The sequence below is a fragment of the Micromys minutus genome (assembly GCF_963924665.1).
Source record: "Micromys minutus genome assembly, chromosome: 28".
NCBI lineage: Eukaryota > Metazoa > Chordata > Mammalia > Rodentia > Muridae > Micromys > Micromys minutus.
This window is the reverse complement of record NC_137963.1, coordinates 38764361-38777029: the sequence shown is the minus strand read 5'-3', so window position 1 is coordinate 38777029 and position 12669 is coordinate 38764361.

The following is a 12669-nucleotide window of genomic DNA, read 5'->3' as shown; positions in this document are numbered from 1 at the left end:
GTGAGGTGAGGGAGGCTGGGGTGTGAGGGAGGCTGGGGTGTGAGGTAAGGGAGGCTGGGGTGTGAGGGAGGCTGGGGTGTGAGGGAGGCTGGGGTGTGAGGGAGGCTGGGGTGTGAGGGAGGCTGGGGTGTGAGGGAGGCTGGGGTGTGAGGTGAGGGAGGCTGGGGTGTGAGGGAGGCTGGGGTGTGAGGTGAGGGAGACTGGGGTGTGAGGGAGGCTGGGGTGTGAGGTGAGGGAGGCTGGGGAGTGAGGGAGGCTGGGGTGTGAGGTGAGGGAGGCTGGGGTGTGAGGTGAGGGAGGCTGGGGAGTGAGGGAGGCTGGGGTGTGAGGTGAGGGAGACTGGGGTGTGAGGGAGGCTGGGGTGTGAGGTGAGGGAGGCTGGGGTGTGAGGTGAGGGAGGCTGGGGTGTGAGGTGAGGGAAGCTGGGGTGTGAGGTGAGGGAGGCTGGGGTGTGAGGTGAGGGAGGCTGGGGTGTGAGGGAGACTGGGGTGTGAGGTAGGCTGGGGTGTGAGGTGAGGGAGGCTGGGGTGTGAGGTAGGCTGGGGTGTGAGGTGAGGGAGACTGGGGTGTGAGGGAGGCTGGGGTGTGAGGTGAGGGAGGCTGGGGTGTGAGGGAGGCTTGGGTGTGAGGGAGGCTGGGGTGTGAGGGAGGCTTGGGTGTGAGGGAGGCTGGGGTGTGAGGGAGGCTGGGGTGTGAGGGAGGCTGGGGTGTGAGGTAGGCTGGGGTGTGAGGGAGGCTTGGGTGTGAGGGAGGCTTGGGTGTGAGGGAGGCTGGGGTGTGAGGTAGGCTGGGGTGTGAGGGAGGCTTGGGTGTGAGGGAGGCTGGGGTGTGAGGGAGGCTGGGGTGTGAGGGAGGCTGGGGTGTGAGGTAAGTAGTTCATATTCTCATAGAGTGAGTTTGGGTACACAGGATGTTCAGGGAAGAAAGTTTGTGAAATTCCCTCTCTGTGTCTCTGTCTGTCTGTCTGTCTGTGTGCGCACGCGTGTGTGCGTGCGTGTCTGCTTAGCTGGTTAGCTGGTCTTTTGGCTGCTCTGTGGGTTCTTCTCAACCCTTATCCTACCCCTTCAACGCCCTGGCCCTAGACAGGAGATAAAAGAACAGAGAGGAGTTTCCTGAATAATGTCGGGGGGGGGGGGGTGGGGTGGGTGATGACGTTGTTGTTAAAGTACTTCCTGCTGATTAGGGGAGTCAAGTTTCATGGGGCGAGTTTGATCTTCACTGTCAGGATATCTAATTTCTTCTTCTTGTTTCTTCTCTGCTCGTGACTCCTTAACAAAACACAACCAAGAGCAACCAACCAACAACTTTAACACAGGTGTGACTTTTTTCTGGGGACATGAGGTCACGCCATGTAGCCCAAGCTGGCTTCAAACCTATGATCTTCCTGCCTCTGCCCCCCAGATGTCAGTCTTACAGGTGTACCCCACAGTGTATCAGTCCACTTTTAAACCCCATCAATCCTGACCCCCCCCCAAACAGCTTACTCCCCGCTCTTGGTAGTGTATAACAGCGCCCCCCGGTGGATATTTTGCGAATTAGTACTTTTCATTTTCATTAGCCTGGGCATTTAGAAATATCTCTGTTCTCGTTTTTTTTTTCTTCATTTTTACATTAGTTTATTCAAATCTTTGTCATTAGTTATAGAGTTCAAAAGAAACACTTAAAAATAAAATATAGCTATTCTTATCTTGTGGGCATAGAAAGACATACGGTGTATCACACCAGTCCCTTCTAACGATAGGGGACTGCCAGTGCTCAACTTCAGATGGGCCTCTGGGCCTCTCCATCCGGGGCTCAGACAATCCTGCAGACATAGAGCCATCGGCTGGGGATGTGAGCTGTGAAGTCTTCTAGGCATGGCGTAGCAGATGCATACCAGCCTTGGCTTCTGCAGAAGGGCCGCATGGCATGAAGCCAGCTAGTCAGACGTTAACACGGGTTGAGAAACGCTAATCCAAGGCCCTGCCTCTGACTGAGGAGCTACTGGCTGATGGCTGTGTCCACGGTAAGTAGTTCATGCCTGTGAGTGGCCCCCATCCATTCACATACAGTTGGCGCTAACCGGACTAGGGTGAGGTGCTAACAGCAATGTTTTTCTCTTATTGGACATAGATTTTTCCTCACATGATGTATCCTGATCACTATTTCGCCTCCCTCTACTCCTCCCAATTCTCCCCCCACCCCATCCAGATCAACCCTTTTCTGCCTCTCATTAGAAAACGGGCATGTAAGAGTTAATAAAATAAAATGCAATAAGATAAAACAAAATTTAACACATCGGAATGAGACAAAACAAAACAAAAAAACAAACATAGGGAAAAGAGCCCAAGAAAAGACACAAGAAACACAGGCACTCTATTCAGGGATCCCATAAAACACTAACTTGAATTTCAGCCCTGCTTAGATTTCTTGCCATCTACTCCTTTGGGTGTGATTTCTTCTTTTCGTTCTAGAGCTTTCTGGTGTGCTGTTAAATTACTCGTACAAGATTCCGTGGGGTTGTTGCTGTTATCTTCCTCTGTAGACATTAGTGCTACAAACTTACCCCATAGAATCCCCTTCATCGTGTCCCAGAAGTTTGGGCATGTTCAATTTTATTATAATTCTAGGAAGTCCTCTTTTATTCTGAGGTGCTGTCTGCCCTTGATGTTGAGGTGTGAGTCTTGGCTGCAATTCTCTTAGTCTGCGTCTTGTTATTGGGGAGCAGAGACCATTGGTGTTGAGAATTATCCGTGAGCGTGTTTGTTGGGGACGATTATTTAGTGTGGTGATACCCCCACCCCTGATTTGGTGGTCTCTGATTATTCCCTGTGGATTTGGGGGGGGGGAGTTGGTTAACCTCTTTAGGTTGGAGTTTTCCTTCCAGCACATTCTGTGGGGCTGGATTTGTAGATACTGCTTAAATTTGGTTTTTATCATGGAGTGCCATTTATTTCCCCTCCATCTATTGTGATTTCAAGTTTTTCTGGGCATAGCAATCTAGGCTGGCATCTGTGGTCTCTTAGAGGCTGTAGAACATCTATCCAGGCTCTTCTGGCTTTTAGAGTCTCCACTGAGAAGTCAGGTATTAATAAAAGAGATTTGCCTTTCTCCCTTGCAGCCCTGAATGTTCTTTTTTTCTATATAGGCAGTGTTTTAATGACTATGTGCCAAGAGGACTTTCCTTTCTGGTCTAATCTACTTGGTGTTCTGTGTGCTTCCTGTACCTTGAAAGGCATCTCATTCAATTTTTTTGCTTCTATAATTTTTTTCTTGAAAATTGTCAATGTTTATGTCATAGAGGTCTCATAACCTTTTTTTTTTTATTTCAGAAATTTTAATATAGCTGTGAGGTATACGGAGCATTTGATTTATATTTATACAGAATATAAACTGTCCTGATCGTATCACACAGTATGACGTTTTGTGTAAAGAGCTTCACGTGCAAATGTTCATTACAACGAGTCATTGGTCCGGCTCAAGGCCTCTGTTACACCAACACTGAGCCCTCCCTGACACTCCTTCAGACATCCTGCTGTTGCCCAGGGTCCTGATGATTCTGTTACTATGGGTACACAGGACCAGCCCCGTCATGTACCCCAGTGGTTCACAAATGGGGTAGATGTTGGAGTGGGCCAACTCAAGGCTGAGTTGATCAGCCCAGGCCTCGGCCAGCCACCACACGTTTGTGTCATCTGGGTGTGGTATGTGTGCCTTTGACCTAGATTTCTTCCCCATCCTCTATTCCTCATTCTTAGATGTTACCTTTTCATAGTTCTCCAAGGTTCCTGGATGTTCTGTGCCAGATTTCTTTAGAGTTAACGTTTTCTGTGACTGGGGTATCGTTTCTTCTATCCTCTTCCATGCCTGGGATTCGCTCTTCCATCTCTTGTACTCTGCTGGTGCGACTTGCCTCTGAGATTCCTGTTCGAGTCCCTGGGTTTTCACTTGCAGATTTCCCTCAGTTTGGGTTTTCTTTATTGATTCTGTTTCCACTCTTGGGCCTGGAACTGTTGGGTTAATTTCCTTCCGTTCTTTGTGTTTGTATAGACTCTTCAAGGGACTCCTTTGTCTCTTCAGTAAGTCTCCATCATTTTCATAAAGGCTGGGTTGGGGTTCGTTCTGTGCTTTAGCCCCCTGCAGTTGCTGGGCTCTGCTGTGAACGTTTGGTAGTGTTTTTCCACTGGGGTCTAGGCACCCGGGACTGGGAAGAGTGTGATTTTAGGTGCTGATATCTGGTCTGGTCTTTGTTGGGTCCATGTGTTGTTCCTTGGTTTCTGTTGCCCTCTCTGGTTCTCAGGAGAAGGTAGTGGCTGTGTGTTGCTTAGTAGGAAATTCTTCTGGGATCCCAATAGGGGTACTGGGGACTCCAGGTGAAAAGTGGGCATTGGGAGCTGATGCTTAGGAATGGGGATGGGCTGGGGCAGGGTGAGGGTGGGAGAATGTTCATCAGGGTCTGCTTAGTGCCCCAAGAATGGAGGCAGAGCATCAGGAGGGGGCACAATAGGTAGGTAGTCCATTGCAGAATTGGGGGTGAGACTGAGGGGCTGAATTTGGAGAAAAGAAGGAAGTGTGCAGATCTAAAGCCTGCCCACTTCACTAGCTTTCTTCTCTGGCAGGCTGGGCTGGAGGGATCGAGAGAAAGCTTGCAATGGAAAAGCCAATAATTGGAGGGAAGAAAGGATGAAAGTTCTGTGTGATCCCAAAGGGATGGGTGCAGGAGGGGGGGAGGTGTGGCAGCAGGAGAGGAGGCATGGCTGCGGTAGGTGGTCTGTGTTGTGGGGTGTCAACTAGAGAAGATTCCTCAGACATGAAGCAACAGACAGTCTCAATTATCTGGCTGTCCACTACATTGGGTGTTCAGGATCCCATTGCACCCTGAGCCTTTCTCACAGTGACTTTCTAAGCACACACACGCGCGCGTGCACACACACACACACACACACACACACACACACACCATGATCTGGGTCGACATACTTTGTTTAACAAGAACAGTTAGCCAGAGGCAAAACTACAGAAGCCAAAAAGCAAGGTTGATACATTTAGAGACATTCCCAGAACTCTGAACTTCAGAGGATTATTTTTTCCTGCATTTTATCTTGTGGTGCTGTCTACATACTGAATTTTATGGTCCGTATGGTCTTCCATCATGGATTAGCTTTGCTAGGGTTTCAGGGCCTACTAAGGTCTGGGCCCTGTTATATTCCCCACTGGTTTTAGTGAACGAGTTAAATCTAAAGAGGTGTAGTTGGTCTCAGGGGTCATTAATTTTACTGAACTGATACATAATTAATCTTATAGTTTAAGATATAGGGTTAATTAATTTAATCAGAATGAGAACTAAAGGCCCAGCCAGTGCTGGCCACAGAGTAGTTGCCAGGGCAACCCAGAGAACAGACTGGCATCCATTATCTGATTTATGTCTTTGCCTCTTTCTGTTTTTGGGTTCTCAACCATGGGCAAGATGTTTTAAAATTACTTCTGATCAATAGCATAGAAACAACAGGTTTTTCCGAATCTAGGCGTAGCTTCTTTATCTTGTGAGAATTAGGCTGGAGCTTCTCTGATTTTGTGACACCATTTTTGTAAAGAAATCTAGCTTTTGTCTTAATTCAGAAATAAAAACTTTTAATATTCTAGATCCTGAGCCACCTGTCTGCTTGTCTCCCTTGATGAAAGCTGGCATGTGTTTTTCCAGGTGTGCCTGCTCTGACCAGGAGTCGAGTGAGGACAGGGATAGCTTTTTTTTTTTTAAGTCCAGGGTCCGTATTATATAAAGCGTCAGAAGAAGCAACATATTTAGTCAAAAGTAATATTGCTGTTGTACAGATGGGTTACCCAAGAGGCAGAATGGCAGGTATCAGAATAAGGGATGTGTCCAGGTTAGAGGGTTTGGATAAGTTCTCGTCCCTTAGGTTCTCTAATGTTGATTTGGACTGCCCCTGATCACAGTGAGTTTGTCAGTCAGTGACTGACAGTCTGTTTTATTTCGTATGTGGTCCAGGAGCTGGGGGTCTACATACAGACCCAGCAATCCTGGCTCAGTCCCGGCTAGGAATGAACCCAACCAGAAGGCCCAGCCACGGGGCATGTATAAACCAATTTTAACTCCAAAGATAAACTTGAATGTCTTTCTTTTCTCCGGTAAAACTAGACACTTATCAACAAGCAGAGGTCGAGATGGGTGTGCACTGCTGCAGTCACGCGAGCTCTCACCCTCCCTGTCGCTGTCTTCCTCAGTTTCCAGGTCCAGACCTGAGGAGGGTGGGCGTCAGCCCATGAGCCTGTGTTCATCCTAACCATAAAACTTGGAGTCGGCGGAGGGGCAGGGCGTGGAAGTGCCTGTGGTCAGATGTATCCTTAATTTTAATGGTTCCATAATCTTGGAAAGGTGAGGACTGTAGCACCTGCTTTCTGACGTGGGTGTGGCGACGCGTGGAGTAATGCAAGCTGCCTTCACAGCCATACAAGTGGCAACAATCCCCCCATAGGGTCCTTTCTAAGCTGGTCCCGGTGCCCCTTTGGCAACCTGTTTGACCCAGGCGGTATCACCAGACTCAAACAAGCAGAGGCTGGAGGGGGCTCGGAGGTTGGCTAGGTCTCAGACAGTCGGATAAATACCTGAATGGGGACTGGAGGGCGGCAGTGTCTTGAGGGTGAAATGTTAGAGCTCTGCCAACAGCTGGTCTCTGAGTCTGGGAAGCAGTGGAGAAGACCTTGCAAAAATAATCTCATGGGAGGTGGGTATTAAGTCCCCCTCTGTGGGGTGCAATGGACCCAGTGCAAAGCAAGAAAGCTCACCCACCCTCTGCTGGACCCTAATGAGAGTTCTGTTTTGTGTGTGTGTGTGTGTTTTGTCCAGTTTATCTTTTTAACCTGTCTATATGCACAGTGAAGTTTCCCATCTATGTCCAAAGCTTTAGCTATTTAGTTGAGAGGTTTTGGCGATGGTTGCCAGTCTATGGGCCCCATTGATAGAGGAGACTAAGTCGGGGGAGCAGTTCCTGGAGGAGCTTTGTAGGCTACTATTTGAGCAGTTTCTGTCGTGAGAAACACTTCTACCCACCAGGAAGAGACATCTCCCCTCAGCAGGCCAGAGCTTGCTGAAGTCGGTTTTCTTAGAGTCTGCCGGGATGTTGGTTTCTCGTTTAGACCCCTTCCAGGGTAAGGGTTCTGTGATGGAGTCAGTCGAGCGCAAACCTAGCATCTGGCTGACACGTCCGCACTAGGCTGTCAGTGCAGGTATAACGCGTGCTGGTCCAAGTCAGCAAGTTTGTGGGCCCAGACGAAGCCTGGTGGAGGTCGGCTACCAGAGTCCTGTCGGTTGTTTCTGGGGGATGATCTCTCCCTCTTCTGTCCTCCATCACCCTGTGGGTTTGAGCTGTCCATTTCTTCCTTACCGTGGATCTTTGGGCAGGACCTCATCACCGTATGTCATCAATATCAACAGACCCCACTGGTCTTAGGGCCCTGTGTCGGACAGCCAGGTCAGCAGAACAGCAATGTAGAAGCTTCTGGGAGGGCCAGGGGTTTTTGTTTTGATTTTTTTTTAAAATATCTTTTTCCCCTTTCCTCCATGGTAAGGAGACTTCTTTCTCTATATATCATCCTGTGAACATGTGTGGTACCCATAGCCTCTGTCTGTGTATTTTCCCCGATCTGCTGCTCTCTGGGCCCAAATCGGTTCAGTTAAAATTCTGCTGCTCCCACAATACCTGATTTCATCTTTTATCTTGTGACAGTTATGGATGAGCACCTGTGCCATCGGGCAAGAAGGCAGCACTTGAAGGTCACTTGAAGGTAGTCCAGGAGTGGGATCTGGTATTGGGTCACACAGGCTGTGCTCCTCAGAGGAGGGCTCAGCGGCCTGGGGTGCTGTGAGTAGGTCTTGACCAGAGTTAACTTCTTTGTTTTCATTAGTTTAGCTGCCTCGGCTCGTAGACAGCTAATCCTGTGTATCGTGGAGCATTTTCACGGCCCCAGAGTTTGGGTTAAAACCCCCTTTGAGGTTTTGAGACATTTGAACTAGGGCTGAGCTAAGTCAGAACTGTTTTTAAAGCCTAAACTGCCTTTTGGTTAGTCTCTGTGTGCAGAGGCCTTGTTATTTCCACAAACTCTGGTACCCAGAGGCAGCAGTACCAAGCCGCACTTAGAACTCTCGACCTGGTCTCTTAGTCTCAGGCGTGGGCTCTGAAGGGTGGTAACAGTTCGAGTCAGAGACAGGCTCTTTTTGCCTCTGACGAGCACAGTTAGATTTTCTTAGCCAAGTCTATAGCCCAGGGTCTGGAACTCATCAGCAGTCCCTCTGTGGCCTATTAAGAATCTATTTTCCAGGGCAGTGGATCAGAATTTACTGTCTCACCAAACAGCGTTGGAGAACTTTGGGGCAACCCCACCCAGGTAAGTTGTCGCTGTACCTTTTCCCAGGTCTGTCTATTTAAGATCAAAGATGGACTGACATCTCTGCCGGTGTGAGGCTGAAGAACGCATCTCTCAGGTCTGAGATGGTGATTCTAGACCAATCAGAATCAAACGTCCCAGGTTTCTTTGCAGGCAGAAGAGATGCGTCCCAGGTTGATAGGCAGGGCCCCAGGTGTCGTATACATCAGGCACTATGGACTGCAGTTCCCCTTTTTGTGTCCAGGATCATTGGGCATTGTTTAATCTGGATAAGGGTACCTGAATTGATTAGTTGAACAATTATAGGAACCTGGTGTTGACCCAGTCTTAGGGCATTGGTTTCTGCCCATACTCTTTGTTGTCAATTTGAGTGATAATCTGTTTTTTCTTCTTTCTGTCTGTCTGTCTCTCTCTCTCTCTCCTTTGCCCCTCCCTCCCTTACTCTCTCTCTCCTCCTTCCCTCTCTCTTATTGATTTAATGCATAATTGTGCTCTATCAGCAATATATACCTGAATGCCAGAAGAGGGCATCAGATCCCTTTACAGATGGCTCTGAGCCACCATGTGGTTGCTGGGAATTGAACTCAGGACCTCTGGAAGAGCAGTCAGTGCTCTTAACCCCTGAGCCATCCCTTGAGCCCCTGTTTTGATGAAGGGCAGAGCTTCTGACACGGGGTAAGACCAAACTTTGCTGGCATCTGTGAGTCTAACTGCATCTCATCCGCAGAGAAGAAGGCAGCCTTCAGTTCATGCAAAGGTCTCCTGGCAATCGGTTCTCCGTTGTCAAACACTTGAGCAGCCTCAGCAACTGGGACCTACTTAACATTTCCTAACTTTTATAACTTTTTCCTAATATCTGGAGCCGACTGGGTGACAAAAGAAATCTTTTTAGCAGCTGTGTCTAAACCTTCTAAAAAGAACCTAGTGGAAATTGTTTAAAGTCTCTTTGGTCAGGGTTGGGTAGAAGGAGTCAAGTGGGTGAAGCCCAGGAGTGGGCCAGGCAGAGGGTTTTATGGGGGGTTGGGGGAATGGTCCTTGGGGCAATTTATCAGAGTCAAAAGGAGCTGGTGCTCCAACAGGAGCCTAAGCCAAGGGGTAGGGTCTCATACAGGAGAAAGCCACTGGTCAATATAGGGGGCAGATGACAGACCCACGGTAAAGATAACCGGGGCAGTCACCCCACAGTCGTATACCTGAGTTGGGTGATCCAGTGACATCTCACATGGATCTCAGACACCTGCATCAGGGGCTGCGTCTGACCTCTCCTGTGTGTCCAAGCAGAAGGAACCTTAACCAGACTTACATCTGGAGGTCACAGACCAAGTGACTTTCCGGCTCGTACCCTTTTAGGGTAAGAAGTGTCAGACTCCTCTGAAGCATCAGACAACTGGAACAAAGGGTGCCCTGGGGACCGGAAATATCTTAAGTTGCACACTTCCTAGGAGTCACCTGACCACCTCCACTTCCCTGCTCCGAGGGGATGTCACTGGGGTCTTCGGAAATACTGTACGGTATTTACCAGACTACTTAGACGTGGGTTTTAGCCAATAGTCTTTAGTTGCTGCCCTGGGTGTTTGGGATGCCCATCTAGCACCAACCCTTTCTTAGGGTGAGCTTTTAGGCACCAAAACCATGTCCTGGGTTAACATCAATTAACCAGAACAGCCAGCAGACCTTCAGAAGCCGGAAGCAAGGTGAGCAGTTAGAGCCGTTCCCGGGGCTACGGACTTGGATGGTCAGGCCCTTGTGTTTGACAGGCAGCGTTGTCCATGTCCTGAGTTTTACGGCCTGAACGGTGCTTCCATCATAGGGCTGTGGCGCTGCTTCAGTCCTGCTCTAGAACTAGGGACAACACTGGACGTGGAGGGGAGGTGAAGACCTGCAGTGAGTCTGTGCACCCTCGGTGAGACTGGTCCGTGGAGGAACAGGGTGTCCGAGTGCCCCACTCCGGGGCTGCCAATCAATCCGTGTCCTCTGCAAGAGCAGCGCACGCTGTCTGTCCCTCAGCCTGTGGGACTGCTTTAGGTTTTGTGCGATACGCATGTTACGGTTTAAGATAACCCAGTGCATTCGCCGTCATCTTGTTCATTGTCTACAGCACTTGTGGATCAGTGGTACCTGCTTTTACTTTCTGTGATGGGTCTCACCTCGAAACCTTGGTTGGCTAGAACTACGCAGACCAAGCTGACCCGAGTGATCTGTCCCGACACAGGGTCCTCCTCGGTAGGTCAGGTCCCTTCACAAATAACCTTGCTGAAGTCAGTGCTGGAAGTATAGGCCTGCTCAACCTACCATTCATTTTTGTCTTTAAAAACTTGTATTTACGCACGCAGATTACCTTGACTTCCTCCTTAGGGTTCAGGTCTCCAGCTCCGGTGACAGGCCATATGGCAAGTACTTATACCTGATATGTTATATCCTTCGAGAGGGGGTTTTATCTTGTCATAGTGCCCAGGCTGCCTCCGAAGCCTAGGCTCAGGTGGTCCATTTTTCCTTTCTGGCTTGTCTCCCCTACTAAAATTTGGTAGTTTGGACCTGCCATTCCCCCGGAATTCAGGACCTAGTATAGCCAATGTATTTTTCTCCCCACCACTGTCCACACTAGGGATCTTCTAAGGCTGAATGGTACGAGGTAACAATACATTCTCCGTGGTTAGGCGACTGTAATTTTGACAGGACAGTTGTTCTGATATTACTGTCTTAAAGCAGCGGAGATAACATGAGAGTCCTAACTCCACTTACTACAGAAATGCTGATCTCCGTATTTTTGGCCAACAGTTACTAGAAGATCTATAGTAATTATCAGGTTTCACAGCATTTTTTTTTTCTTCCAAGACCAGGCCGTTCTCAAATTCTGTGTGGCTGAGGATGACCTTAAACTTCTGAGCCTCTCTCCACCCCATCCCAAGTCTTAAGGCTGCCCCACCACCGTGCACCACCATATTCTTATGCAGGGCTGGGACCAAGTTCAGGATCTGTGCATGGTAGACCAGCAACCTACCTCTTGAGCTAAATCTCCTACCCATTAAAAATGACTGAGATCCAGAGGCCTAGGGCAATGGAAGGAGGAGGCTGCTACATTGCCAATGTTTATTCCTTGGGAGAAAGGCAGAGGAGGCAGCATGTTGTTTTCTGTGCACTGACTGTGGGTAGACTCTTAGGAATGAGGCTGTCCAAACGCTGCATCTCATTTTACCTGGTTCTAAGGACAGGCCAAGAACCAAGGGCTTGATGAGATTTTAGATATTTCGGAGATGCTGGGGATCAAACCCAGGGACTTCCATATGCTAGGCAAGCGCCCAGTCATGAAGCTACTGGTCTTATATTTATTCCTGAATTTCCTGCTTCCTTGGGAAGCAGAGAACCACACAGAGGTTAGGAGCATGTGCGCTGTACAGTCAGAACAGTCTGGGCTCTCTGCCCCTCCCTGCTCCACAGACAGCTGCATCTTTTCCTGCAGTGCCAGCCTCATCCCTTACACAAGATGGTGAAGGTCGGTGTGAATGGATTTGACAGTATTGGGGCGCCTGGTTACCAGGGCTGCCTTCTGCTCTGGATCTGGCAAAATGGAGATTGATGCCACCAACGACCTGTTCATTGACCTCAACTACAAGGTCTACATGTTCCAGTATGACTCTACCCATGGCAAATTCAGTGGCACAGTCAAGGCTGAGAATGGGAAGCTTGTCATCAATGGGAAGCCCATCCCCATCTTCCAGGAGGGAGATCCCGCTAACATCAAATGGGCTGATGCTGGTGCTGAGTATGTTGTGGAGTTTACTGTCATCTTCACCACCATGGAGAAGGCTGGGGCCCACTTGAAGGGTGAGGCCCAAAGGGTCATCATCTCTGCCTGTTTGTCTAACGCCCCCATGTTTGTGATGGGTGTGAACCATGAGAAATATGACAACTCCCTCAAGATTGTCAGCAATGCATCCTGCACGACCAACTGTTTAGCCCCCCTGGCTAAGGTCATCCATGACAACTTTGGCATCATGAAAAAGCTCATCACCACCACGCAGAATACTGTGAATGGCCCCTCTGGAAAGCTGTGGCGTGATGGCCATGGGGCAGCCCAGAACATCATTCCTGTATCCACTGGTGCTGCCAAGGCTGTGGGCAAGGTCATCCCAGAGCTGAATGGGAAACTGACTGGCATGGCCTTCCGTGTTCCTGCCCCTAATGTATCTGTTATGGATCTGAGAAGCCTGGAGAAGCCTGCCAAGTATGATGACATCAAGAAGGTGGTGAAGCAGGCAGCTGAGGGCCCGCTAGAGGGCATCCTGA